The following is a 6,588-nucleotide window of genomic DNA, read 5'->3' on the forward strand; positions in this document are numbered from 1 at the left end:
TTGAGAGCGTTCCCGGTGGCTATCCCGTAGCTTTCTTCCAGGTGACTCTTCAAGTCTTGCACACACTGTGAATGCAATTTCTTCTGGGCATTAACAGGTAGATTGAAGGTTTTGTCAACCGGTGGTCTAGGTTGTCTCCCGAACATGAGTTCATATGGAGTGTAGCCGGTGACCTCATTCTTCGTGCAGTTGTATGCATGTACAAGTGGTTTATCGAAGTCACGCCAGTGAGTTTTGTCATGCATGCTCAGAGTACCAAGCATCTGGAGTAGCGTCCTGTTAAAACACTAGACAGGATTTCCTCTTGGATGATGTGGTGTTGTTCTCACTTTCTTGAATCCAGCAATCTTACACAGTTCTTTGATTGTTCATGATTCAAAATCAGGACCTTGGTCGCTGTGGAGGCGCTCAGGAAAGCCGTAATGCACAATGAAGTGGTGTGACGACACTCCCACTCTGTCTGCCATATTCTCTCTTTGTTCTTGTTTCCTTATTAGGATGCCGGTGGGCGGAGTTGGGAGGGTCGTCAGCTACATGGGAAACACCTGGGCCCGGTGTGTCCCAGGATAAATACACCACTTCCCCATTCATGGAAGAGACTCTCTCCATGCAGACACCTTTACAGATTTTATTGTGTATCTTGGTGGCCTTTTGGTTGGTTGCTTTGGCACCTTTCAACACCCTGCATTATCACATTCATGCATGCAAAACACTCACTTACGCTACTGATTACACACACCATTGTATACTGTACTTAGTTGACTTTATTTAATAAATATGTTTTGTTACTCCTTATCTCCACGTTGTCTCCCTTTTGTTGCGGGCTTTGAGCCGGTTCATGACAGTGATCCCAGAGAGACTTTGCAACGGTGCGGGCTTTCTGGTTGGGAATCAGTATGGCCACTGCGTACTTGGTAAAATGATCTGTAATTACCAGTATATCCGTTGTGTTACTACGATCAGGGCCAATAGAACCAGGATCGTATGAGGTCCATTGTGCGCTCGATGCCCATATCATCATGCAGACTTTTCAATGTAACTGCTCTCAGCTCTTCTGGAAACACTAACTGAAAAGTAGTGTTGGCTCCTTCCTCCCTTCTCATGTAAAGAATACTATTATTTAGCTCCAACCGGTTCCACTCACGCAGCAACAGAGGGAGTTCAGAGAGCTTGGCTCTAACAGTGGAAGGAGGTTTCTCCCCTGTTTCCAACTGAGTGATGACCTCTGATGCTGGCGTCAGCTCTTTGTTTTTCCATCAGCTCCTTCTCTGACAAATGAAAAATGACTGGAAACCCATCTTGATGTTCCTCCTCCTGGAAAGCATCTGGTATGGCACTGGGGTGGAAGGTAAGAGACTCAACCAGTACGATCGGATAGTAGCTCTTTTCAAGGTCAGTGAGGTGAACAGTGTGCCGATCACAGACTGCTTTGACTACATTTTCGTGGACTTTGTTTTGGAATTCTGATTCTTCCAGATGAAGGAGAGTAAATTGATAGATTCTTTCCTGCTCCTTCTGAAAGGTGAAATCGTCTGAAATCTGGCTATGAGGATGTCTTGAAAGTGCATCGGCATCTCAATGTTGCTTGCCTGCACGGTACTGCAGCTTAAATCAGTAGGTGGAGAGGGCAGACAACCACCTGTATCTTGTGGCGTCTAGTTTGGTAGAAGTCAAGATATATGTCAGTGGATAACTATCAGTTATAGCTGTGAAATCATTCCCATACAGATAGTCACTGTACTTTTCTGTAAATGCCCATTTAAGTGCTAGGAATTCCAGCTTGTGGGCTGGATACTTTGATTCTCTAGAGGTCAACCCTCTGCTAGCGAATGCTATTGCTCTCTTCTGCCCAGTTTGTTTCCTTTCCAGCAATAGTAACTTGTGCTGTGCTCTTGGTACCAACTAGCCCTTTGGGAAGTTTGACTGTGTGGTCATTGGTGCAGACACGTTTGAGTGAGGCTCTTCTGGTTACAGTGGGATGCGGTTTGGTATCCTCTGCTCCTGTTTGTCCCTCAACAGGAGCTGGCCTCAGTTTAACTGTTCGGTATCTGAAGAGGAATTTTGAGCTTCCAACTGGAGCTGTCTTTCTCTAAGTTGTTTATTTTTAGCTGCAACCAATGAGGGGTTGGATTCACTTTCACGGGTTGCTGTGATGTGGCCATCTTCACCGCACTGAAAGCAATACCAAGGCTGGGGCTTGCTGTTAGGCTTGTTGCTTGAACTTGGTAGCTTCACAGGCTTCCCGTTATTTTGTTTTGTGTTGGCTTTACTAGGAGCTACATTGGTAGTAGGTCTTTTGGGGGGTTTCGATTTTGTGTCTTGAGGTTTGTGAGCTGACTTTTGAGTTCAGCTATCTGTTTTTTTTAAATGCTCAGTTTCACTGGTATCCTCAGAGGAAGGACCAAGGTGTTGCTTCATGCGAGTTACTTTTGCTTCGTGCTTATCCTCTTCAATGCGAAGGAGGAGCAACAGTTCAGCAAATGAAGATGGTTTGCTTTTCTTCTGTTCCAGCTGGAGGTCCGTTATCAGAGCATTGTCCCAGCAAACTCGACAGAACTGCCTCAGAAGATGACAATCGAGTTCATCAGCTGGAACACTGCCTCTTCTCATGGCCATGCTCCGCGTAACCTGTAACCTTTGCAGGTAGCTGGACGGCTTCTCACCATTTTTTTGCAGACTGCCCATGAATTTGGCAAATAGCTTGTTTCCATCTTCAACTGTGCCATAAGCTGAGTCTACCAGCTGAAGGTAATCAGTGGCTGATGCTTGAGGACTCAAATGCTTTGTAAGGTCTGCAGCGGGTGGCAGAAGACTATCAAGGATTATTCTAGTACGATGAAGGTCTGACATGCCAGGGTCACTTAAGATGAGTTCTACATTAGCACCCCAGGTGTCAAAATCAGCTTCATTGTTTGGATGCGGAGATCAACCAGAGAATGCTCTGAGTCTTGACGATACATGGTGATGGAACGTAGCTCCCTCATTCCTAACAACGACCCTTTGCACATCAGGGGGGTTGGCGTCACTTACAGTGAATGTTGATTTCATTTTTACATCAGCCGGTTGAGTAACTGGTGATGAGATGGGATTGGTCAGGTTTTGGGTTGTAGGCAGAGCAGAGTGTGGCAGGGTTCCGCTCTCATACAGTTGTGCAGGTGCTAAGTCTTCTGATTCAGGATCTGTCTCGGCAAGGGAGATATGGCAGATTTACTAAGTTTGGATAATTCCTCTTGAAGTACCTCGTCAAAAGGTTGACCACTCAACTTGGAAATTGTCTGCAGTTCCTGGAGATAGCTCTTGGTGGCGCCACTACTTGCGGCGGGGGTGTACACTAGCTAAAGCCTTCACGTCGTAGACAACATCAACTTGGCTAGGGCTCTTGTAGTTGAGAAGTAATATGGGTTCTAACGATTTCCTAGATGTGCCGTAGGTGAACTCAACTATCATGTGTTTGTGGAACTCAGACATTGGGTCATCCACACGGAAAAAATGACTGATTGACCCGTGAGTTTTGAGATATTCAGAGAGTTCGTTATCCAACTCACTATTGGTTAAGGCCACTAATTACAACAGAGTTTGAGATTTTCACTCCTTCGCGCATTACAAAATCCATAATTAAATGTTGTATTTTAATTATGTTTTGTGTAGGCTTACCCTGGCGTGATGTTTTGTGTAGGGTTACCCTGGCGTGATGTTTTGTGTAGGCTTACCCTGGAGGGATGTTTTGTGCAGGCTTACCCTGGCGTGATGTTTTGTGTAGGCTTACCCTGGCGTGATGTTTTGTGTAGGCTTACCCTGGCGGGATGTTTTGTACAGGCTTACCCTGGCGTGATGTTTTGTGTAGGCTTACCCTGGCGTGATGTTTTGTGCAGGCTTACCCTGGCGTGATGTTTTGTGTAGGCTTACCCTGGCGTGATGTTTTGTGTAGGCTTACCCTGGCGTGGTGTTTTGTACAGGCTTACCCTGGCGTGATGTTTTGTACAGGCTTACCCTGGCGTGATGTTTTGTGTAGGCTTACCCTGGCGTGATGTTTTGTGTAGGCTTACCCTGGCGTGATGTTTTGTGTAGGCTTACCCTGGCGTGATGTTTTGTGTAGGCTTACCCTGGCGTGGTGTTTTGTACAGGCTTACCCTGGCGTGATGTTTTGTGTAGGCTTACCCTGGCGTGATGTTTTGTGTAGGCTTACCCTGGCGTGATGTTTTGTGTAGGCTTACCCTGGCGTGATGTTTTGTGTAGGCTTACCCTGGCGTGGTGTTTTGTACAGGCTTACCCTGGCGTGATGTTTTGTGTAGGCTTACCCTGGCGTGGTGTTTTGTGCAGGCTTACCCTGGCGTGATGTTTTGTGCAGGCTTACCCTGGCGTGATGTTTTGTGTAGGCTTACCCTGGCGTGATGTTTTGTGCAGGCTTACCCTGGCGTGATGTTTTGTGCAGGCTTACCCTGGCATGATGTTTTGTGTAGGCTTACCCTGGCGTGATGTTTTGTGTAGGCTTACCCTGGCGTGGTGTTTTGTACAGGCTTACCCTGGCGTGGTGTTTTGTACAGGCTTACCCTGGCGTGATGTTTTGTGTAGGCTTACCCTGGCGTGTTGTTTTGTGCAGGCTTACCCTGGCGTGATGTTTTGTGCAGGCTTACCCTGGCGTGATGTTTTGTGCAGGCTTACCCTGGCGTGATGTTTTGTGCAGGCTTACCCTGGCGTGATGTTTTGTGCAGGCTTACCCTGGCGTGATGTTTTGTGTAGGCTTACCCTGGCGTGATGTTTTGTGTAGGCTTACCCTGGCGTGATGTTTTGTGTAGGCTTACCCTGGCGTGATGTTTTGTGCAGGCTTACCCTGGCGTGATGTTTTGTGCAGGCTTACCCTGGCGTGATGTTTTGTGCAGGCTTACCCTGGCGTGATGTTTTGTGCAGGCTTACCCTGGCGTGATGTTTTGTGCAGGCTTACCCTGGCGTGATGTTTTGTGCAGGCTTACCCTGGCGTGATGTTTTGTGCAGGCTTACCCTGGCGTGGTGTTTTGTACAGGCTTAACCTGGCGTGATGTTTTGTGTAGGCTTACCCTGGCGTGGTGTTTTGTACAGGCTTACCCTGGCATAATGTTTTGTGCAGGCTTACCCTGGCGTGATGTTTTGTGCAGGCTTACCCTGGCGTGATGTTTTGTGCAGGCTTACCCTGGCGTGATGTTTTGTGCAGGCTTACCCTGGCGTGGTGTTTTGTACAGGCTTACCCTGGCGTGATGTTTTGTGTAGGCTTACCCTGGCGTGATGTTTTGTGTAGGCTTACCCTGGCGTGATGTTTTGTGTAGGCTTACCCTGGCGTGGTGTTTTGTACAGGCTTACCCTGGCGTGATGTTTTGTGTAGGCTTACCCTGGCGTGATGTTTTGTGTAGGCTTACCCTGGCGTGATGTTTTGTGTAGGCTTACCCTGGCGTGATGTTTTGTGTAGGCTTACCCTGGCGTGGTGTTTTGTACAGGCTTACCCTGGCGTGATGTTTTGTGTAGGCTTACCCTGGCGTGGTGTTTTGTGCAGGCTTACCCTGGCGTGATGTTTTGTGCAGGCTTACCCTGGCGTGATGTTTTGTGTAGGCTTACCCTGGCGTGATGTTTTGTGCAGGCTTACCCTGGCGTGATGTTTTGTGCAGGCTTACCCTGGCGTGATGTTTTGTGTAGGCTTACCCTGGCGTGATGTTTTGTGCAGGCTTACCCTGGCGTGATGTTTTGTGTAGGCTTACCCTGGCGTGATGTTTTGTGCAGGCTTACCCTGGCGTGATGTTTTGTGCAGGCTTACCCTGGCATGATGTTTTGTGTAGGCTTACCCTGGCGTGATGTTTTGTGTAGGCTTACCCTGGCGTGGTGTTTTGTACAGGCTTACCCTGGCGTGGTGTTTTGTACAGGCTTACCCTGGCGTGATGTTTTGTGTAGGCTTACCCTGGCGTGTTGTTTTGTGCAGGCTTACCCTGGCGTGATGTTTTGTGCAGGCTTACCCTGGCGTGATGTTTTGTGCAGGCTTACCCTGGCGTGATGTTTTGTGCAGGCTTACCCTGGCGTGATGTTTTGTGCAGGCTTACCCTGGCGTGATGTTTTGTGTAGGCTTACCCTGGCGTGATGTTTTGTGTAGGCTTACCCTGGCGTGATGTTTTGTGTAGGCTTACCCTGGCGTGATGTTTTGTGCAGGCTTACCCTGGCGTGATGTTTTGTGCAGGCTTACCCTGGCGTGATGTTTTGTGCAGGCTTACCCTGGCGTGATGTTTTGTGCAGGCTTACCCTGGCGTGATGTTTTGTGCAGGCTTACCCTGGCGTGATGTTTTGTGCAGGCTTAACCTGGCGTGATGTTTTGTGCAGGCTTACCCTGGCGTGGTGTTTTGTACAGGCTTAACCTGGCGTGATGTTTTGTGTAGGCTTACCCTGGCGTGGTGTTTTGTACAGGCTTACCCTGGCGTAATGTTTTGTGCAGGCTTACCCTGGCGTGATGTTTTGTGCAGGCTTACCCTGGCGTGATGTTTTGTGCAGGCTTACCCTGGCGTGATGTTTTGTGCAGGCTTACCCTGGCGTGGTGTTTTGTACAGGCTTACCCTGGCAATGTTTTGTGTAGGC

The sequence above is a fragment of the Oncorhynchus clarkii genome, chromosome 6 (assembly GCF_045791955.1).
Source record: "Oncorhynchus clarkii lewisi isolate Uvic-CL-2024 chromosome 6, UVic_Ocla_1.0, whole genome shotgun sequence".
In the NCBI taxonomy this organism is placed as follows: Eukaryota; Metazoa; Chordata; class Actinopteri; order Salmoniformes; family Salmonidae; genus Oncorhynchus; species Oncorhynchus clarkii.